We start from the raw sequence: 23650 nt of genomic DNA on the forward strand, positions 1-23650 counted from the left end.
TTCTACAGTCTATAGTTGTGTTCCTACAGTCTACGGTTGTGTTTCTACAGTCTACGGTTGTGTTTCTACAGTCTATGGTTGTGTTCCTACAGTCTATAGTTGTGTTTCTACAGTCTATAGTTGTGTTTCTACAGTCTACGGTTGTGTTTCTACAGTCTACGGTTGTGTTTCTACAGTCTATAGTTGTGTTTCTACAGTCTACGGTTGTGTTTCAACAGTCTATAGTTGTGTTCCTACAGTCTACGGTTGTGTTTCTACAGTCTATGGTTGTGTTTCTACAGTCTACGGTTGTGTTTCTACAGTCTATGGTTGTGTTTCTACAGTCTATGGTTGTGTTTCTACAGTCTACGGTTGTGTTTCTACAGTCTATGGTTGTGTTTCTACAGTCTACGGGTGTGTTTCTACAGTCTACGGTTGTGTTTCTACAGTCTATAGTTGTGTGTTCTACAGTCTACGGGTGTGTTTCTACAGTCTACGGTTGTGTTTCTACAGTCTATAGTTGTGTTTCTACAGTCTACGGTTGTGTTTCTACAGTCTACGGTTGTGTTTCTTCAGTCTACGGTTGTGTTTCTACAGTCTATGGTTGCGTTTCTACAGTCTACGGTTGTGTTTCTACAGGCTCACAGATGGCAGTCAGTGCTTGTGGAAGTAAAGGAGCTTTTTGAATGGAATTTACAATTCCCTTCTTTCTCAGCTGTGTGTGTGTGTGTGTGTGTGTGTGTGTGTGTGTGTGTGTGTGTGTCACACTCCAGCTAGTAGGTGGCGGTAATACACCACATGTGTTAGTTTACAAACCGCCAATCAGTACGAAGAAGAACATCGGCCCGGAAGTGATTAGGACATGGTTCGTTATCTTTCTATGGAAGCCACCTGCTAAAATGTCTAAACTAACGTCTCTATTTGTAATCTTCTTTCTTTATTTGTCATGAGTGAAGCTGTCTTCGAAGATCAAGTTGGCAAATTTGATTGGTATGTAGCTGTTCATTGAGAATACCCATTGATGCCGCTATGCAGTTAGCTTAACTAGTGCTATGTGCTAACCATTGACAGCGTCAATATCATAGATCATGGCGAAAAGACAGAAAAGTCAGCCTCTGGGATGTCGGGTTCAGTCAATAGGTTGCCTTGTCATGTCTGCACCTGTATTGACAGTCACTTGTTGGAATAGCTCATGAATATAAATATCTTATTGGATCGCTTCCTCTTTACAATGGGTTACGGATCCATGTGGGAAGAAGGTCTCATCTGCTCCTTGTGACAGGTGTCTTGCCACAGAGTCGCAACAGCAGTAAATGAAGAAGACAAATGTACATTGGTGATTGATTAGCTAAAGTACAAAATATATCTAGCTATATTTCCTTATTTCCAGGAGACAGCAGTATGTGGGAAGACGCTCTTTGCCCACTTTGACTCGCATTCGCAGTCGTCTAAAAAGCTGTTTATCGCCACCGACAAGAATATCTTTGCGTCTTTCAACTCCAGGACTGGAGAGCTCTGTGAGTATTTTGTAATTCATTTTACAATACAAAATATGTTTCTAGCTTTTCTCTTTAAGTCTGAAATCTGTGACAGAAATAAATAAAAAATAAAGTAATTGTTGTTGTTGAATATCTTCCGTAGTGTTAATTATTTTCATTACTACTTCACAGTTTGGAGACATGTTGACAAGGCGGGACCAGAGGGAACCATAGATATACTTTTGCTGCATGGACAAGGTGACAATAGTCTATAGTGTGTGTGTCTGGGACAGTGTGTGTGTCTGGGACCGTGTGTGTGTGTCTGGGACCGGGGCTATGTGTGTGTGTGTGTGTGTGTGTGTGTGTGTGTGTGTGTGTGTGTGTGTGTCTGGGACCGGGGCTATGTGTGTGTGTGTGTGTCTGGGACCGGGGCTGTGTGTGTGTGTGTGTGTGTGTGTGTGTGTGTGTGTGTGTGTGTGTCTCTGGGACCGGGGCTGTGTGTGTGTGTGTGTGTGTGTGCCTTGTTGCTTGGCTTAGCCAACATAACTGTGTTGTACAGAGTCAACGACATTGGCTTTCTCTTTGTTAATTGTAAGATTCTGCCTTCAGCGGGTATTTGAATGGCTGTTCTTTTACATTTCTCCAGATGCTCTGATGGTGGTTGGAGGTGGTCGTTTGCTCCGTTCCTGGGACACAAACGTGGGCGGGCTGAACTGGGAGGCCGTGCTGGATACACTGGCAGGTACGTGTGGTTGTTAGTGTGCAGATGACACGTTCTCCATTTTAACTGCGGTTTGTAGCTGAGAGACGGCTCCATAGAAATTGGACAGGGATTTTAGATATTTTGCCCAGATGACTAACTGCTCATAATGTCTCTCTCTATTTCAGCTTCAGGCTCGTGTTTTGTGGCCATACAGGACACAGTAAAGCATCCGCGTGGTGCTTAAGAAAGCTGCCATCTCTCTCCACTATCTCACCAATGGGCACCAGAAATGGGTGGAAAACCTGCCTGACAGGTAGGGTACAGTGCGACACTGGTTCTCATACCTGGGTCCGAACAGTATCTGTTTTCTTTCAGATGCTTTAGCGGATATAATGGAAACAATAAAAATGGTCCCAAAAATTGCAGAAAAACAAACGTACAAAGTATCTGAAAGATTTAAAATGCTCTTTTGAATCGAGGTCTTGAGCAATTAGGTGCTAAACTATTAAAGTATTTTTTTGGTTGTTGCCCACAGTGATACGGTCCAGTATCAGGCGGAAGTGTACTCTGGGGAGAAGAGGAGGTCTATGTGTTGGGGGTGGTTCTAACTCTCACCTCACTATCATAGCCTACAGCCTAGAGGATGGAGAGATCATCAAGCAGGTAACTTGGTCTAGAACTCTGTGACGTCTCCTCATCAAATGGTATATAAAAGTAACTGTCCATAACTGTCACAGCTGTTTTGAGGTTGTCTGGGACCGGGGCTGTGTGTGTCTGGGACCGGGGCTGTGTGTGTGTGTGTGTGTGTCTGGGACCGGGGCTGTGTGTGTGTGTGTGTGTGTGTCTGGGACCGGGGCTGTGTGTGTGTGTGTGTGTGTGTGTGTGTGTGTGTCTGGGACCGGGGCTGTGTGTGTGTGTCTGGGACCGGGGGCTGTGTGTGTGTGTGTGTGTCTGGGAGCTGGGGCTGTGTGTGTGTGTGTGGGACCAGGGGAGGCTGTGTGTGTGTGGGACAGGGGCTGTGTGTGTGTGTGTGTGTGTGTGTGTCTGGGACCGGGGGCTGTGTGTGTCTGGGACCAGGGGCTGTGTGTGTGTGTGTGTGTGTGTGTCTGGGACCGGGGCTGTGTGTGTCTGGGACAGGGGGCTGTGTGTTTGTCTGGGACCGGGGCTGTGTGTGTGTGTGTGGTCTGGGACCGGGGCTGTGTGTGTGTGTGGGACGGGGCTGTGTGTGTGTGTGGGACGGGGCTGTGTGTGTGTGTGTGTGTGTGTGTCTGGGACCGGGGCTGTGTGTGTGTGTGTCTGGTGTGTGTGTGTGTGGGACCGGGGCTGTGTGTGGGTCTGGGACCGGGGTGTGTGTGTGTGTGGGACCGGGGCTGTGTGTGTCTGGGACGGGGCTGTGTGTGTGTGTGTGTGTGTGTGTGTGTGTGGGACCGGGGCTGTGTGTGTGTGGGACCCGGTGTGGGACCGGGGCTGTGTGTGTGTGTGGGACCGGGGCTGTGTGTGTGTGTGGGACCGGGCTGTGTGTGTGTGTGGGACCGGGGCTGTGTGTGTGTGTGTGTGTGTGTGTGTGGGACCGGGGCTGTGTGTGTGTGTGTGGGACCGGGGCTGTGTGTGTGTGTGGGACCGGGGCTGTGTGTGTGTGTGGGACCGGGGCTGTGTGTGTGTGTGTGGGACCGGGGCTGTGTGTGTGTGTGTGTGTGTGTGTCTAGGACAGGGCGGGCTGTGTGTGTGTGTGGGACGGGGCTGTGTGTGTGTGTGTGGCTGTGTGGGACCGGGGCTGTGTGTGTGTGTGGGACCGGGGCTGTGTGTGTGTGTGTAGGTGGGTGTGTGTGTGTGTGGGACCGGGGCTGTGTGTGTGTGTGTGTGGGACCGGGGCTGTGTGTGTGTGTGTGTGTGTCTGGGACGGGGCTGTGTGTGTGTGTGTGGGACCGGGGCTGTGTGTGTGTGTGTGTGTGTGTGTGTCTGGGACCGGGGCTGTGTGTGTGTGTGTGTGTGTGTGTGTGTGTGTGTGTGTCTGGGACCGGGGCTGTGTGTGTGTGTGTGTCTGGGACGGGGGCTGTGTGTGTGTGTGTGTGTCTGGGACCGGGGGCTGTGTGTGTGTGTGTGTGTCTGGGACCGGGGCTGTGTGTGTGTGTCTGGGACCGGGGCTGTGTGTGTGTGTGTCTGGGACCGGGGCTGTGTGTGTGGGTGTGTGTGTGTCTGGGACGGGGGCTGTGTGTGTGTGTGTGTGTCTGGGACCGGGGGCTGTGTGTGTGTGTGTCTGGGACGGTGCTGTGTGTGTGTGTGTGTGTGTGTGTCTGGGACCGGGGCTGTGTGTGTGTGTGTGTGTGTGTGTGTGTCTGGGACCGGGGCTGTGTGTGTGTGTGTGTGTGTGTGTGTCTGGGACCGGGGCTGTGTGTGTGTGTGTGTGTGTGTCTGGGACCGGGGCTGTGTGTGTGTGTGTGTGTGTGTGTGTCTGGGACCGGGGCTGTGTGTGTGTGTGTGTGTGTGTGTCTGGGACCGGGGCTGTGTGTGTGTGTGTGTGTGTCTGGGACCGGGGCTGTGTGTGTGTGTGTGTGTGTCTGGGACCGGGGCTGTGTGTGTGTGTGTGTGTGTCTGGGACCGGGGCTGTGTGTGTGTGTGTGTGTGTGTGTGTCTGGGACCGGGGCTGTGTGTGTGTGTGTGTGTGTGTGTCTGGGACCGGGGCTGTGTGTGTGTGTGCTCTGGGACCGGGCTGTGTGTGTGTGTGTGTCTGGGACCGGGGCTGTGTGTGTGTGTGTGTCTGGGACCGGGGCTGTGTGTGTGTGTGTGTGTGTCTGGGACCGGGGCTGTGTGTGTGTGTGTGTGTCTGGGACCGGGGCTGTGTGTGTGTGTGTGTGTCTGGGACCGGGGCTGTGTGTGTGTGTGTGTGTCTGGGACCGGGGCTGTGTGTGTGTGTGTGTCTGGGACCGGGGCTGTGTGTGTGTGTGTGTGTCTGGGACCGGGGCTGTGTGTGTGTGTGTGTGTGTGTGTGTGTCTGGGACCGGGGCTGTGTGTGTCTGGGACCGGGGCTGTGTGTGTGTGTGTGTGTGTGTGTGTGTGTGTCTGGGACCGGGGCTGTGTGTGTCTGGGACCGGGGCTGTGTGTGTGTGTGTGTGTCTGGGACCGGGGCTGTGTGTGTGTGTGTGTCTGGGACCGGGGCTGTGTGTGTGTGGGACCGGGGCTGTGTGTGTGTGTCTGGGACCGGGGCTGTGTGTGTGTGTGTGTGTGTCTGGGACTGGGGCTGTGTGTGTGTGTGTGTGTGTGTGTGTCTGGGACCGGGGCTGTGTGTGTCTGGGACCGGGCTGTGTGTGTGTGTGTGTGTGTGTGTGTGTGTGTGTCTGGGACCGGGGCTGTGTGTGTGTCTGGGACCGGGGCTGTGTGTTTGTCTGGGACCGGGGCTGTGTGTGTGTGTGTGTGTCTGGGACCGGGGCTGTGTGTGTGTGTGGGACCGGGGCTGTGTGTGTGTGTGGGACCGGGGCTGTGTGTGTGTGTGTGTGTGTGTGGGACCGGGGCTGTGTGTGTGTGGGACCGGGGCTGTGTGTGTGTGTGTGTGGGACCGGGGCTGTGTGTGTGTGTGTGTGGGACGGGGCTGTGTGTGTGTGTGTGTGTGTGTCTGGGACCGGGGCTGTGTGTGTGTGTGTGTGTGTGTGTGTCTGGGACCGGGGCTGTGTGTGTGTGTGTGTGTCTGGGACCGGGGCTGTGTGTGTGTGTGTGTGTGTGTGTCTGGGACGGGCTGGGTGTGTGTGTGTGTGTGTGTGTCTGGGACCGGGGCTGTGTGTGTGTGTGTGTGTGTCTGGGACCGGGGCTGTGTGTGTGTGTGTGTGTGTCTGGGACGGGGCTGTGTGTGTGTGTGTGTGTGTGTCTGGGACCGGGGCTGTGTGTGTGTGTGTGTGTGTGTCTGGGACCGGGCTGTGTGTGTGTGTGTGTGTGTGTCTGGGACCGGGGCTGTGTGTGTGTGTGTGCTGGGACCGGGGCTGTGTGTGTGTGTGTGTGTCTGGGACCGGGGCTGTGTGTGTGTGTGGTGTCTGGGACGGGGCTGTGTGTGTGTGTGTGTGTGTCTGGGACCGGGGCTGTGTGTGTGTGTGTGTGTCTGTGTGTGTGTGTCTGGGACCGGGGCTGTGTGTGTGTGTGTGTGTCTGGGACCGGGGCTGTGTGTGTGTGTGTGTGTCTGGGACCGGGGCTGTGTGTGTGTGTGTGGGACCGGGGTGTGTGTGTGTGTGTCTGGGACCGGGGCTGTGTGTGTGTGTGTGTGTGTGTGTGTCTGGGACCGGGCTGTGTGTGTCTGGGACCGGGGCTGTGTGTGTGTGTGTGTGTGGGTGTGTGTGTCTGGGACCGGGGCTGTGTGTGTCTGGGACCGGGGCTGTGTGTGTGTGTGTGTCTGGGACCGGGGCTGTGTGTGTGTGTGTGTCTGGGACCGGGGCTGTGTGTGTGTGGGACCGGTGTGTGTGTCTGGGACCGGGGCTGTGTGTGTGTGTGTGTGTGTCTGGGACTGGGGCTGTGTGTGTGTGTGTGTGTGTCTGGGACTGGGACGGGCTGTGTGTGTCTGGGACCGGGGCTGTGTGTGTGTGTGTGTGTGTGTGTGTGTGTGTCTGGGACCGGGGGCTGTGTGTGTGTCTGGGACCGGGGCTGTGTGTTGTCTGGGACCGGGGCTGTGTGTGTGTGTGTGTGTCTGGGACCGGGGCTGTGTGTGTGTGTGGGACCTGGGACCCCGGGGCTGTGTGTGTGTGTCTGGGACCGGGGCTGTGTGTGTGTGTGTGTGTGTGTGGGACCGGGGCTGTGTGTGTGTGGGACCGGGCTGTGTGTGTGTGTGTGTGGGACCAGGGCTGTGTGTGTGTGTGTCTGGGACCGGGGCTGTGTGTGTGTGTGTGTGTGTGTGTGTGTGTGTGTGTGTGTGTGTGGGACCGGGGCTGTGTGTGTGTGTGGGACCGGGGCTGTGTGTGTGTGTGGGACCGGGGCTGTGTGTGTGTGTGGGACCGGGGCTGTGTGTGTGTGTGGGACCGGGGCTGTGTGTGTGTGTGGGACCGGGGGTGTGTGTGTGTGTGTGTGTGTGTGTGTGGGACCGGGGCTGTGTGTGTGTGTGGGACCGGGGCTGTGTGTGTGTGTGGGACCGGGGCTGTGTGTGTGTGTGTGTGTGTGTGGGACCGGGGCTGTGTGTGTGTGTGGGACCGGGGCTGTGTGTGTGTGTGTGTGTGTGGGACCGGGGCTGTGTGTGTGTGTGGGACCGGGGCTGTGTGTGTGTGCTGTGTGTGTGTGTGTGGGACCCGGGGCTGTGTGTGTGTGTGGGACCCGGGGCTGTGTGTGTGTGTGTGTGTGTGTGTGTGTGTGGGACCGGGGCTGTGTGTGTGTGTGTGTGGGACCGGGGCTGTGTGTGTGTGTGGGACCGGGTGTGTGTGTGTGTGTGTGGGACCGGGGCTGTGTGTGTGTGGGTGTGTGGACGTGGGTGTGTGTGTGTGTGTGTGTGTGTGTGTGTCTGGGACCGGGGCTGTGTGTGTGTGTGTGTGTGTGTGGGACCCGGTGTGTGTGTGTGTGTCTGGGACCGGGGCTGTGTGTGTGTGTGTGTGTCTGGGACCGGGGCTGTGTGTGTGTGTGTGTCTGGGACCGGGGGTGTGTGTGTGTGTGTGTCTGGGACCGGGGCTGTGTGTGTGTGTGTGTGTCTGGGACCGGGGCTGTGTGTGTGTCTGGGACCGGGGCTGTGTGTGTGTGTGTGTGTCTGGGACCGGGGCTGTGTGTGTGTGTGTCTGGGACCGGGGCTGTGTGTGTGTGTGTCTGGGACCGGGGCTGTGTGTGTGTGTGTGTGTGTGTGTGTGTGTGTGTGTGTGTGTGTGTGTGTCTGGGACCGGGGCTGTGTGTGTGTGTGTGTCTGGGGCTGTGTGTCTGGGACCGGGGCTGTGTGTGTGTGTGTGTCTGGGACCGGGGCTGTGTGTCTGGGACCGGGGCTGTGTGTGTGTGTGTGTGTGTCTGGGACCGGGGCTGTGTGTGTGTGTGTGTGTGTGTGTGTGTCTGGGACCGGGGCTGTGTGTGTGTGTGTCTGGGGCTGTGTGTGTGTGTGTGTGTCAGTCCTCACCATAGCAGCAGGCTGAATAATCAGACCCAAACGGAGAAGTGAAAGTGATGAAGTGAAATTTTGAAGCCACGTGGACAGAGAAATACAGCTTTTCTCTATCCAATCAGAGCATCAGGTTCAACGTACAACCCCGCCCTTCTCTCTGCAGACAAGCAAACTAGCCAGTTGAGTTATTTGGACCACTTAATGCCTCACAATTGATAGAATGATGCGCTGGCACCCCCCCCCAAATTAATTACTTAAAAATCATACAATGTGATTTTCTGGATTTTTGTTTTAGATTCCGTCTCACAGTTGAAGTGTACCGGTGATAAAAAATGACAGACCTCTACATGCTTTGTAAATAGGAAACCCGGCCGATTTTGCAGGTTATCAAATCCTTGCTCTCCCCACTGTGTGTGTGTATGTAATATATATATATACATACATACATACTTTTGTATGTGTGCACCCCTTCAAATTAGTGGATGAGGCTATTTCAGCCACACCCGTTGCTGACAGGTGTATAAAATCGAGCACACGGCCATGCAATCTCCATTGACAACCATTGGCAGTAGAATGGCCTTACTTAATGTCACCTTTCCAACAAGTCAGTTTGTTAAATTTCTTCCATGTGAGAGCTTCCCTGGTCAACTGTAAGTTGCTGTTATTGTGAAATGGAAAAGTCCAGGAGCAACAACGGCTCAGCCACGGAGTGGTAGGCCACACCAGCTCACAGAACAGGAACTCTGAAGTGCCTAACACTCCTTCCGAGTTCCAAACTGCCTCTGGAAGAAACCTCAACACAAGAACTGTTCGTCGGGAGCTTCATGAAATGGGTTTCCATGGCCGAGCAGCCACACACAAGCCTAAGATCACCATGTGCAATGCCAAGCGTTGGCTGGAGTGGTGTAAACTCGGCCGCCATTGGACTCTGGCACTGTGGAAACGCGTTCTCTGGAGTGATGAATCCCCCGCTTCACCATCCCTGGCAGTCTGACGACGAATCTGGGTTTGCAAGGAGAACGCTACCTGCCCCAATGCATATAGTGCCAACTCATGTTTTTCACACCACACTCTTCATATAAATAAATAATTTATTATATAGTTTACTGCATGTATCTGGAGTGGGTTTGGTTGGTAAATCTCTGTAACCCGGTTCCCCTCCCGGGGCGGCAAGGTAGCCTAGTGGTTAGAGTGTAGAGGCGGCAAGGTAGCCTAGTGGTTAGAGCGTTGGACTAGAAACCGGAAGGTTGCAAGTTCAAACCCCCGAGCTGACAAGGTACAAATCTGTCGTTCTGCCCCTGAACAGGCAGTTAACCCACTGTTCCGAGGCCAGTTAACCCACTGTTCCTAGGCCGTCATTGAAAATAAGAATTTGTTCTTAACTGACTTGCCTAGTTAATTAAAGGTAAAATAAATAAAAACTCTAGTGTGAACCAAACCCAAAACAAACACATTTGGCAAATTATCTGCATGTAACTATTAAATACATCATTAACAATCATAACAAAGTAGGTCTTTCACCTTGTGACACTACACAAGCAATACAATATAACGGAGTGTTCTGGTTAGTTCCACAACGTAACGGAGTGTTCTGGTTAGTTCCACAACGTAACGGAGTGTTCTGGTTAGTTCCACAACGTAACGGAGTGTTCTGGTTAGTTCCACAACGTAACGGAGTGTTCTGGTTAGTTCCACAACGTAACGGAGTGTTCTGGTTAGTTCACAACGTAACGGAGTGTTCTGGTTAGTTCCACAACGTAACGGAGTGTTCTGGTTAGTTCCACAACGTAACGGAGTGTTCTGGTTAGTTCCTGGCGTAACGGGTGTTCTGGTTAGTTCCACAACGTAACGGACTGTTCTGGTTAGTTCCACAACGTAACGGACTGTTCTGGTTAGTTCCACAACGTAACGGACTGTTCTGGTTAGTTCCACAACGTAACGGAGTGTTCTGGTTAGTTCCACAACGTAACGGAGTGTTTTGGTTAGTTCTACAACGTAACGGAGTGTTTTGGTTAGTTCTACAACGTAACGGAGTGTTTTGGTTAGTTCCACAACGTAACGGAGTGTTTTGGTTAGTTCCACAGCGTAGCGGAGTGTTCTGGTTAGTTCCACAACGTATGGTGTTCTGGTTAAGTTTCACACGTATCGGAGTGTTCTGGTTAGTTCCACAACGCAACGGAGTGTTCTGGTTAGTTCCACAGCGTAACGGAGTGTTCTGGTTAGTTCCTGGCGTAGCGGAGTGTTCTGGTTAGTTCCACAACGTACGGAGTGTTCTGGTTAGTTCCACAGCGTAACGGAGTGTTCTGGTTAGTTCCACGATACACACATCATATCTCTAACCTCTGTTGGTTGTGATGTCTGTTATGGTTCTCAGAGGTCAGTTGAAGCCCGTGGCTGTCCAGTGTTGAGTCCAGCTGTGTGGTGATTGGTCAAGGGGTGCTGATGTGTGTGGATCCCGCCACTCTCTCCCTCTACACCCTCCCGATACCGGCTGAGGCGGCGCCACAGTTCAACCACATCCCACTGCAGGTAACTCCTGATCAACCACGACCTGAAGCTCCGAAGTGTAAAGAAAGTCTTCATAGTCTCAGTTAGGTGGACACGCTGTGTGTAACAGGCTATATATTGTACCTTTTTCGATTTAAACATCTACAACCCCCCCCCCAGTCTCTGGATTTGGAGGTGTCCCCTGGCTTCCAGCCCGTCCTGGTGTCCAGCCAGCCCCACCCGGCCCGCTCCCCCATCTCTGAGTTCTTTCTCCAGCTCGGACCAGACCACCATGTCCTGCTACAGCTCAATGCTGATGGATACACCATCGCCCCACTCAAGAGACTTCCAGCAGTAGAATCACCATTCGTTCATTTAATGAACTTTAATTTATCCCAGACGGGCAATTTATTATTGCTACTTATCTTACTTATAAGATTTTTACTTATACGATTTTTACCTCAAATGTTGTTAGTTGGGAGATCAATGGAGCTGAATGAGTTGTGTGACTAACTGGAGAAATGTCTATGTTTCTAGGCGTTCTTGGTTACATTTGCCACCACAGGGGAGAAGACATGCTGTCGTCATGACTCCCCCAGCAAAAACCGTGAGTCTTCAAAAAAAAAAAAAAAAAAAAAAAAAAGGTTCAACAACAGTTTTTTTTAAATATTTTTTTTTTAAGATGTCTCAGAATGACCTAAAAAAATGGAAGTGTCGCATCATGCATGTGGTCATATAGTGTGTAGTTTAGTTAGTTCTACTGAAGTATGTAACCCATTTTAGATGTTTTATTTTAGTTTTTTTTAAACGTCCTTTCTGTTCACGATCCAGGCTTGTGATGTCAATCTGTTCAGCGCTGATTCAGGTCGTAGGTTGTTGGACACAACCGTCATCTTTCCCCTCGATCTTAACGGTGGGAAACCCTTCAAGGTCTGTATGAGGAGAACGATCGTGGAGTATAGAGTAGGGATTGGGAGTGGAGTATAGAGTAGGGATTGGAGACCTTGGTGGGAGTGGAGTATAGAGTAGGGATTGGAAACGTTGATGGGAGTGGAGTATAGAGTAGGGATTGGAGACCTTGATGGGAGTGGAGTATAGAGTAGAGATTGGAAACGTGGAGTAGGGATTGGGAGTGGAGTATAGAGCAGGGATTGGGAGTGGAGTATAGAGTAGAGATTGGAAACGTGGAGTAGGGATTGGGAGTGGAGTATAGAGCAGGGATTGGGAGTGGAGTATAGAGTAGGGATTGGAGACCTTGGTGGGAGTGGAGTAGGGATTGGGAGTGGAGTATAGAGTGGGGATTGGAGACGTTGATGGGAGTGGAGTATAGAGTGGGGATTGGGAGTGGAGTATAGAGTAGGGATTGGGAGTGGAGTATAGAGTAGGGATTGGGAGTGGAGTATAGAGTAGGGATTGGAGACCTTGGTGGGAGTGGAGTATAGAGTGGGGATTGGAAGTGGAGTATAGAGTGGGGATTGGAGACCTTGGTGGGAGTGGAGTATAGAGTGGGGATTGGAGACCTTGGTGGGAGTGGAGTATAGAGTGGGGATTGGAGACCTTGGTGGGAGTGGAGTATAGAGTGGGGATTGGAGACCTTGGTGGGAGTGGAGTATAGAGTGGGGATTGGAGACCTTGGTGGGAGTGGAGGCCAACAAAAAAAACTGAACTTGTACCCACATCCGGACTTCCAACTTTGCAAGCTAAACATTTTCGCGGCTACCCCTCCTGACAGCGGAGATTTTAGTTGTTAATTGTAGTTGGTTATGTTTTTGTTTTGGGGGGGGGGGGTCTTTGGGAATTTATCCACGGGCTGCTATTGATTATAGAACTGGGATGGACAAATGGATTGCCATACGACTCACGGCCCACCTTAAAAAATTTTTTTTTAAGGCCTTCTGATCATTTTACTCAGTCTGGGTCTCAACTTACTGTTGCTAGGTAGAATAGTAGATAGAGTACAGAAGGTGCAATTTCAACATGTGGTTGTGCATCAGCAGTTTTTCTCTTATGTCAGTCAATTAGGCCAATTAACCTGATGTTATCAGCATGTTTTAGAGGGGGGATTGCCAATCAGCTATCTAAACTTGTAATCATGGTCGACTTACCAGCTGGGGGCGCCCCCCATTTTGTTAGTTAGTCTCACTCAGATATCATATTAAAAAGATGCCAATACTCTGCCTCGTGGTAAAATGAGTAGAATTGCACAAAAATGTCCTCTAAAACATACAAAATGTCTCTCTTGGCTGTCAAGACGGGGGAATGGGTGGGGGGTATGGATGCGGGGACGCAGACCCACAAGCCACTGCGGCTCCTCGTGATGAGTTCAGATTTTTTCCGGCGCCCCGACCTCATCAAAGTTGACAAAGTCCCTGGTACAGAGTAGTCTGGCATGAGCCCCACCGAGCCAACCCATCACCTGTTGGAATATACCTGTGTGGAGGTGGTGGAGGGAAATCAATCAGTCAGATGGGTGTGTTGTTTTTGTTCAGGAAGTCGGGTGTTTAAATGAGGTCCGTAACAGTCTGCCGTGTCCCCTCCCCAGCTGTACGTCCATGCCTTCCTGAAGAAGGACGACTCTGTGGGCTACAGGGTCCTCGTGCAGACACAGGACCATGCTCTCACCTTCATACAGCAGCCAGGTACACACACACACACACACACACTGGTACACACACACACACACACACACACAGACACACACACTGGTACACACACACACACACACACACACACAGACACACACACTGGTACACACACACACTGGTACACACACACACTGGTACACACACACACTGGTACACACACACACTGGTACACACACACACACTGGTACACACACACACACACACACTGGTACACACACACTGGTACACACACACTGGTACACACACACCACACTGGTGCACACACTGGTACACACACACACACTGGTACACACACACACACACACACACACACACACACACACACACACACACACGAGATGAGGCTTCTAACCAACACCTGTGATTCCAGGACGTGTGGTATGGACCAGAGAGGAGGCCCTAGCGGATGTTGTTACCATGGAGATGGTGGACCTGCCTCTCACTGGCACCCAGGCGGAGCTGGAGGGGGAGTTTGGCAAGAAAGCTGGTATAGAACATCAAAGATCCTGACTAACATGAATAATTTAAAAAAACAAGCATAGCAAAGACAACCGTTATTTTTTTTATTTAAATTTTACCTTTATTTTACTAGACAAGTCAGTTAAGAGCAAATTCTTATTTTCAATGACGGCCTTGGAACAGTGGGTTAACTGCCTGTTCAGGGGCAGAATGACAGATTTGTACCTTGTCAGCTCGGGGATTCGAACTTGCAAACTTTCGGTTACTAGTCCAACGCTCTAACCACTAGGCTACCCTGCCGCCCCACAAATTACGAGGATGACACACAAAAGAAATGAGTTGTCTCGAAACAATACCATCAATGCCAAGTCATTCCCTTCAGATCTATGTATTCAAGTTTTATTTTAACATCAAAAAAATATATTTATTTATTTTTTAAATTCTAAGTATTTCACTTTTAACGTGTGGAAGTGTTTGTGTGTATATATATATTTTTTTTTGCCTGTATTTGTTGTCAACTGATAGCGTATAAGGTTAAATGACCATGTCTACATGAATACTTCTGAATGTATCGTTGTCCTCCGTCGGCCTCATGCCGCCTCTCTCTCTTTGGTTTTCTCATTGCTGCGCTTGGATCCAGCCATTCAAGGTAACGCTGTGAGCTTGCCGTTCTTTTCTGTTTGCTTATGTGGGAAGCTGTTGTATTTTGTAAGATCAGTAGTGAAAGTAGCTCCTTCTATAAAAGTTCAGTTGCTTTGCTGTTTCTTGTAGTCTGTCATTTTGTTTTGTGTTTCGTCGTAGATTAGTTTGTGCTCGTCGGTGGGGGGGGGGTGTATTTTAGTGTCCCTGTGGATAGAATCCAGCCTGTTGTCGTGAAACGTGTCACTTCCTCACAGACAAGGGATTTGAATGTAAAGAATTAAGGTGTGACTGGAAATGTAGATGCATAACATGTTATGTGTCTGCACCCCCCCCCCAGACGGGTTGCTCCCCATGGTCCTGAAGCGTCTGTCATCCCAGGTGATTCTGCTCCAGGTGTGGCTGGCCCACCTGTGGAAGCTGTTCTACGAAGCCCGTAAACCCCACGGCCAGGTTAAGAACGAGGTCACCATAGAAACGTTGTCCAGGGATGAGTTCAACCTGCAGAAGATGATGGTTATGGTCACGGCCTCGGGGAAGGTAAGACGAGGGGGGTGGGGGTCACGGCCTCGGAAGGTAGGACGAGGGGGGTCATGGCTTCAGAAAGTGAGACGAAGGGGGGGTCACGGCCTCGGAAGGTGAGACGAAGGGGGGGGTGTCACAGCCTCTGGGAAGGTGAGACGAAGGGGGGTGGGTCACGGCCTCGGGGAAGGTAAGGGGGGTGTCGAGAGAGGTTGGCAGAAGGTGAGAAACTACCTGGTTAAAAACATTTTAGATGGGATCTACTACCTGTTGACCTCGGCACCAACATTGGGCTAGATGGGATCTACTACCTGTTGACCGCGGCACCAACATTGGGCTAGATGGGATCTACTACCTGTTGACCGCGGCACCAACATTGGGCTAGATGGGATCTACTACCTGTTGACCGCGGCACCAACATTGGGCTGGATGGGATCTACTACCTGTTGACCGCGGCACCAACATTGGGCTGGATGGGATCTACTGCCTTTTGACCGCGGTACCAACATTGGGCTAGACGGGATCTATGTCTGTTTACTTCAACACCAACATTGGGCTAGATGGGGTCTACTGTCTGTCGACCTCAGCACCAACATTGGGCTAGATGGGGTCTACTGTCTGTCGACTTCAGCACCAACATTGGGCTAGATGGGGTCTACTGTCTGTCGACAACAGCACCAACATTGGGCTAGATGGGGTCTACGGTCTGTCGACAACAGCACCAACATTGGGCTAGATGGGATCTACTGTCTGTCGACCTCAGCACCAACATTGGGCTAGATGGGGTCTACTGTCTGTCGACAACAGCACCAACATTGGGCTAGATGGGGTCTACGGTCTGTCGACAACAGCACCAACATTGGGCTAAATGGGGTCTACTGTCTGTCGACCTCAGCACCAACATTGGGCTAGATGGGGTCTACTGTCTGTCGACAACAGCACCAACATTGGGCTAGATGGGGTCTACTGTCTGTCGACCTCAGCACCAACATTGGGCTAGATGGGGTCTACTGTCTGTCGACCTCAGCACCAACATTGGGCTAGATGGGGTCTACTGTCTGTCGACCTCAGCACCAACATTGGGCTAGATGGGGTCTACTGTCTGTCGACAACAGCACCAACATTGGGCTAGATGGGGTCTACTGTCTGTCGACCTCAGCACCAACATTGGGCTAGATGGGGTCTACTGTCTGTCGACAACAGCACCAACATTGGGCTAGATGGGGTCTACGGTCTGTCGACAACAGCACCAACATTGGGCTAGATGGGGTCTACGGTCTGTCGACAACAGCACCAACATTGGGCTAGATGGGGTCTACTGTCTGTCGACCTCAGCACCAACATTGGGCTAGATGGGATCTACTGCCTTTTGACCGCGGCACCAACATTGGGCTAGATGGGGTCGACTGTCTGTCGACCTCAGCACCAACATTGGGCTGGATGGGATCTACTGCCTTTTGACCGCGGCACCAACATTGGGCTAGATGGGGTCGACTGTCTGTCGACCTCAGCACCAACATTGGGCTGGATGGGATCTACTGCCTTTTGACCGCGGTACCAACATTGGGCTAGACGGGATCTATGTCTGTTTACTTCAACACCAACATTGGGCTAGATGGGATCTGTCTGTCGACCTCAGCACCAACATTGGGCTAGATGGGGTCTACTGTCTGTCGACAACAGCACCAACATTGGGCTAGATGGGGTCTACTGTCTGTCGACCTCAGCACCAACATTGGGCTAGATGGGGTCTACTGTCTGTCGACAACAGCACCAACATTGGGCTAGATGGGGTCTACTGTCTGTCGACAACAGCACCAACATTGGGCTAGATGGGGTCTACTGTCTGTCGACCTCAGCACCAACATTGGGCTAGATGGGGTCTACTGTCTGTCGACCTCAGCACCAACATTGGGCTAGATGGGGTCTACTGTCTGTCGACCTCAGCACCAACATTGGGCTAGATGGGGTCTACTGTCTGTCGACAACAGCACCAACATTGGGCTAGATGGGGTCTACGGTCTGTCGACAACAGCACCAACATTGGGCTAGATGGGGTCTACTGTCTGTCGACAACAGCACCAACATTGGGCTAGATGGGGTCTACTGTCTGTCGACCTCAGCACCAACATTGGGCTAGATGGGGTCTACTGTCTGTTGACCTCAGCACCAACATTGGTAGCACTTTACTATAGTCCTAATGAGGCTCATAAATGTCTTTTTGACATGTATGTATTTATTTATTATTATTTTTTTTTACTTGAGTACTCAAATGCAAAACAAAAAACTTTTTTAGAACACAAGGCCCACACTGAAAAAAATGTGTGCGCATTTATCTAAATTGCCCCCCCCAAAAAAAAAATATTAATAATTTTATGGAAACTGTAAGATCCACTCGTTATGTTATATCGTGGAACACAATCTGAAATATCAACTGGTTATATATACAGTACCAGTCAAAAGTTTGGACACACCTACTCATTCAAGGGTTTTTCTTTGTTTACTATTTCCTACATTGCACAATAATAGTGAAGACATCAAAACTGTGAAATAACACACATGGAATCATGTTGTAACCAAAAAAGTGTTAAACAAATCAAAATATATTTTATATTTGAGATTCTTCAAAGTAACCACCCTTTGCCTTGATGACAGCTTTGCAAAAACCAGGCCATGAGTTCGAAGGAATTGTCCGTAGAGCTCCGAGACAGTATTATGTCGAGGCACAGATCTGGGGAAGGGTACCAAAACATTTCTGCAGCATTGAAGGTCCCCAAGAACACAGTGGCCTCCATCATTCTTAAATGGAAGAAGTTTGGAACCACCAAGGCTCTTCCGATTGGTGGCCACCCGGCCAAACTGAGCAAGCGGGGGAGAAGGGCCTTGGTCAGGGAGGTGACCAAGAACCCGATGGTCACTCTGACAGCTCCAGAGTTCCTCTGGGGAGATGGGAGAACCTTCCAGAAGGACAACCATCTCTGCAGCACTCCACCAATCAGGCCTTTATAGTAGAGTGGCCAGACGGAAGCCACTCCTCAGTAAAAAGCACATGACAGCCCGCTTGGAGTTTGCCAAAAGGCACCTAAAGGACTCAGACCATGAGAAACTATATTCTGGTCTAATGAAACCAAGATTGAACTCTTGGCCTGAATGCCAAGCATAACATCTGGAGGAAACCTGGCATCATCCCTAAGGTGAAGCATGGTGGTAGCAGCATCATGCTGTGGGGATGTTTTTCAGGGACTGCGAGACTAGTCCGGATAAGGGGAAAGATGAACGGAGCAAAGTACAGAGAGATCCTTGATGAAAACCTGCTCCAGAGCACTCAGGACCTCAGATTGGGGCGAAGGTTCACTTTCCAACAGGACAAAGACCCTAAGCACAAAGCCAAGACAATGTAGGAGTGGCTTCAGCACAAGTTTTTGAATGACCTTGTGTGGCCCAGCCAGAGCCCGGACTTGAACCTGATCTAACATCTCTGGAGAGATCTGAAAATAGCTGTGCAGCGACGCTCCCCATCCAGCCTGACAGAGCTTGAGAAGATTTGGAGAAACGTCCCAAATACAGGTGTGCCAAGCTTGAAGCATCATACCCGAGAAGACTTGAGGCTGAAATCGCTGACAAAGGAGCTTCGACAAAGTACTAGGAGTCTGAATACTTATATAAATGTTTAATTTCAGTTTAAAATGTTTTTTTTTTCATACATTTGCAAAAATATCTGTTAACCTGTTAGTACTTTGTCATTATGGGGTATTGTGTGATGATTGATCGGGGGGGGGGGGGGAATGCAATTTAATCAGTTTTACAATAAGGCTGTAATGTAACAATGGTGAAAAGGTCAAGTGATCTGAATGCACTGTACACATTTTATTTGTTTTGGAAACATTACAAAGCTCATCTGTTTTTTGTTGTTGTTGTTGTGCCCTGTAAATCCACTTGAACAAATGGAACACTCGAGTCAAAGTAAATTAACGTCAAGACATCATTTTACTTGCCCATTCCACCAAATACACTGAAGAAAAATATAAACACAACATGTAAAGTGTTGGTCTCATGTTTCATGAGCTGAAATAAAATATCCCAGAATTGTAACATATGCACAAAAAAAGCTTATTTCTCTAAAAAAAAATATGCCAGAAAATTGAATGTTCATTTATCTACCATAAGCCACCTCCGTTGTTTTTAGAGAATTTGTCAGTATGTCCAACCGGACAAACAGCCGGTATGGCGAGTTGTGAACAGAGTGCCCCATGGTGGCGATGGGGTTATGGTATGGGGCAGGCAAAAGCTACGGACAACGAACACAATTGCATTTTCTCGATGGCAATTTGAATGCACAAAGATACCGTGGCGAGATCCTGAGGCCCGTTGTCGTGCCATTCATCCACCGCCATCACCTCATGTATCAGCATGATAATGCACTGCCCCATGTCACACGGATCTGTACACAATTCCTGCATCCGTTGTCTGCATACTCACCAGACATGTCACCCATTGAGCATGTTTGGGATGCTCTGGATTGACGTGTACTACAGCAACTTCGTACAGCCATTGAAGAAGAGTGGGACAACATTCCACAGGCCACAATCAACAGTCTGATCAACTCTATGTGAAGGAGATGTTGTCACTTCAGTCGTCGTAGTAACACAAGCTCGATATGCTCTTACTGTTTTTTAATTTTTTGTTGTTGTGCTATCGATGAGTAAAACTATTGGAATGTTTTGGTTGTTTAACAGCACGTTCATCTCAGCACAATGAATGTCACAAACACACACACACAAAGTCATACTTTATAGGCCAGTCTATTCATCTGAAGGACATCTTTTTATCTTTGTTTGGTCCCAGCTGTTTGGCATCGACAGCAAGTCAGGCTCTATTCTGTGGAAGCACTACCTGGAGAATGTCCAGCCCAACGCAGTTTTCAAACTGATCGTCCAGAGGACCACCGCTCACTTCCCACATCCCCCACAATGCACTCTGCTCATCAAGGACAAGGTAGGAACAACACCGTGTTGCGAACTAGTCCTTACAATACCATTCTGTGGGTGTTATTTTATAAATTATTATAAATTATTTATTACATATGGCCAATTAACTTAGTTATTTGATCTTGAACATGAAAGATACACAGTTAAAGCATCTCAGTAGGATTTAGGTCCTAAGTGTTTACATGGCTATGCAGGGCTGCCCCTTTTCCGACTTGATGTAATGTTGGGTGAAATGTCTCTAGTTTTCTAAATATTTTGCTATCCCCCAGGACACTGGCCTGGCCTCCCTGCATGTGTTCAACCCCATATTTGGCAGGAAGAGTCACATCGCCCCGCCAGCCCTGCCCCGCCCCATCCTCCAGTCACTGCTACTACCTGTTATAGACCAGGACTACGCCAAGGTCCTGTTGCTGGTCGACGACCAATACAAGGTAACGTCAGTGGAAAATAAAATAAAACTTCTGGTGCATTGTGGGAGAGATTTGCACCAATGTTTTCTAATGTACCTGTTCTCGTTGACTGAACCTCACGGTGATTATTCTGTCTCATAATGATTGTCCTCCCTCCAGGTGACAGCCTTCCCTCCACTAAGAACGTCCTGCAGCAGCTCCGGGGATGGCCTCCTCCATCTTCTTCTGCCTCATCCGCTCAGATCAGGGAAACCTGTCTGGATTCAGGCTGCGCAAGGTGACTTAACACTGTGTGTGTGTGTGTGTGTGTGTGTGTGTGTGTGTGAGCATGGAACATTAGTTTGTTGTGTGCGTGAATGTGACATTCATTGTGCGTTTTAGACATTCATTGTGTTTGTGTGTGTGTGTTTGTGACATTCATTGTGTGTGTGTGTGACATTCATTGTGTGTGTGTGTTTGTGACATTCATTGTGTGTGTGTGTTTGTGACATTCATTGTGTGTGTGTGTGACATTCATTGTGTGTGTGTGACATTCATTGTGTGTGTGTGACATTCATTGTGTGTGTGACATTCATTGTGTGTGTGTGTTTGTGACATTCATTGTGTGTGTGTGACATTCATTGTGTGTGTGTGTGACATTCATTGTGTGTGTGTGACATTCATTGTGTGTGTGTGTGTGTGTGTGTGACATTCATTGTGTGTGTGTGTGACATTCATTGTGTGTGTGACATTCATTGTGTGTGTGTGTTTGTGACATTCATTGTGTGTGGCATTCAATGGGTGTGTGACCCATTGTGTGCATGTCCATTGTGACATTCATTGTGTGTGTTTGTGACATTCGTTGTGTGTGTGTGTTTGTGACATTCATTGTGTGTGTGTGTTTGTGACATTCATTGTGTGTGTGTGTTCATCCAGGACCTGTCCACAGAGCGGATCTGGGAGGTGGTCCTTCCTACAGAGGTTCAGAAGATAGTAGCGGTCAATGGGAAGAGACCCAAAGCATGTCCACTTAGGGCAGAGTTTTTTTTACAAGGTAATGACAGCTTTACTAGTGAACTTTTACACTCCAGCAATTACAGATTTTTATTTTTTATTTTTTACCTTTATTTAACCAGGCAAGTCAGTTAAGAACAAATTCTTATTTTCAATGACGGCCTAGGAACAGTGGGTTAACTGCCTGTTCAGGGGCAGAGCGACAGATTTGTACCTTGTCAGCTCGGGGTTTGAACTCGCCCAACCTTCCGGTTACTAGTCCAACTCTAACCACTAGGCTACAGATCCAGTCCTACAGCTCTGTCCCTTCAAACAGCTCCAGCACACTGAACTCATTACGCCTGGACTTGGTGGTCCAGTACTCATACTGTAGAGAGGGAAGGAGAGACAATTGTGAGGGTTAAAGGCAGCAGTTAAGGCTGCAAACCTAGACTAGTTTTTTTTTTTAAAATTAAAAGTTTAAAAACTGGCACCAAAAAAGTTGAACTTTTTAGTACTTCACAGGGGACAAGTGCAGAATAAAAACGTTTTTGGAATGAATAAAGTAGTAATATTGTGTGCGGACCTGAATATAACAGTCTCTTTGGTTTTTCTCACCACAGTACCTGAACCCTAACCTGCTGGCAGTGGGTGGCGGAGTACAGACACCACACCCTGAAGAGCGGGCCTTCGTGGCGTGTTCCTGGTCGACGGTGTGACTGGAAGGATCATCCATGAAGCCGTCAGGAAGGCCAGGGGCCCGTCCACTAATCACTCTGAGAACTGGGTGGTGGTGATAGTAGTGCTACTAGTAGTAGTAGTGGTAGTAGTAGTAGTAATGTGTAGTAGTAGTAGTAGTAGTAGTACCAGTAGTAGTAGTAGTAGTACCAGTAGTACCAGTAGTACCGGTAGTGGTAATAGTTGTAGCAGCAGTAGTTGTAGCAGCAGTAGTTGTAGCAGCAGTAGTTGTAGCAGCAGTAGAAGTCGCTCTGGATAAGAGCGTCTGCTAAATGACTTAAATGTAATGTAAATGTAGCAGCAGTAGTTGTAGCAGCAGTAGTTGTTGTAGCAGTAGTTGCAACACTAGTAGCAGTAGTTGTTGTAGCAGTGTTGCAACACTAGTAGCAGTAGTTGTTGTAGCAGTAGTTGTTGTAGCAGCAGTAGTTGTTGTAGCAGCAGTAGTTGTTGTAGCAGTAGTTGCAACACTAGTAGCAGTAGTTGTTGTAGCAGCAGTAGTTGTTGTAGCAGTAATTGCAACACTAGTAGCAGTAGTTGTTGTAGCAATAATAGTAGCAGCAGCAGTTGTTGTAGCAGCAGTTGTTGTAGCAGCAGTTGTTGTAGCAGCAGTTGTTGTAGCAGCAGCAGTTGCTGTAGCAGCAGTTGTTGTAGCAGCAGTTGTTGTAGCAGCAGTTGTTGTAGCAGCAGTTGTTGTAGCAGCAGTTGTTGTAGCAGCAGTTGTTGTAGCAGCAGTTGTTGTAGCAGTAGTTGCAACACTAGTAGCAGTAGTTGTTGTAGCAGTAGTTGCAACACTAGTAGCAGTAGTTGTTGTAGCAGTAGTTGTTGTAGCAGTAGTTGTTGTAGCAGTAGTTGCAGTAGCAACAGCAACCGTAGAAGTAGTAGTTATGGTCACAAATGTTCCAAAGATGATTTCTGTTTTGAGAAAAGGGATAATGAACTGCTGCCTTAACCCTCACAATTGTCTCTCCTTTCCTCTCCACAGTATGAGTACTGGACCACCAAGTCCAGGCGTAATGAGTTCAGTGTGCTGGAGCTGTTTGAAGGGACAGAGCTGTATAACAGCACAGTGTTCAGTAGTCTGGACAGACCCCATCTGCCCCAGGTCCTCCAGCAGACCTACATCTTCCCCTCTCCCATCACCACTATGGAGGCTACACTCACTGAGAAGGGCATCACCTCTCGACATCTCCTGGGTCAGTATAGGAGGGGTCGGTGGATAGATGGAGACGGTGTGTAGGAGAATGGATGGACGGGTGGATGGGAGAATGGATGAACAGGTGGGTGGGAGAATGGATGAACAGGTGGGTGGGAGAATGGATGAACAGGTGGGTGGGAGAATGGATGAACAGGTGGGTGGGAGAATGGATGGAGGGGTGGGTGAATGGATGAACAGGTGGGTGGGAGAATGGATGAGAGGGTGGATGGAGGGGGTGTGTAGGAGAATGGATGGACGTGTGGGTGGGAGAATGGATGGTTGGATGGAGGGGTGGGTGGTTGGATGGAGGGGTGGGTGGTTGGATGGAGTGGGGTGGGTGGATGGATGGAGGGGTGGGTGGATGGATGGAGGGGTGGATGGATGGAGGG

General features: G+C 49.7%; 1 pseudogene; it reads left to right on the forward strand.

Moving 5' to 3' along the window:
* Positions 1-893: 893 nt before the first annotated feature.
* LOC135535758 (ER membrane protein complex subunit 1-like) lies at positions 894-23259 on the forward strand (annotated as a pseudogene).
* The last annotated feature ends 391 nt before the right edge of the window (positions 23260-23650 follow it).

The sequence above is a fragment of the Oncorhynchus masou genome, unplaced genomic scaffold (assembly GCF_036934945.1).
Source record: "Oncorhynchus masou masou isolate Uvic2021 unplaced genomic scaffold, UVic_Omas_1.1 unplaced_scaffold_5115, whole genome shotgun sequence".
Lineage (NCBI taxonomy): Eukaryota > Metazoa > Chordata > Actinopteri > Salmoniformes > Salmonidae > Oncorhynchus > Oncorhynchus masou.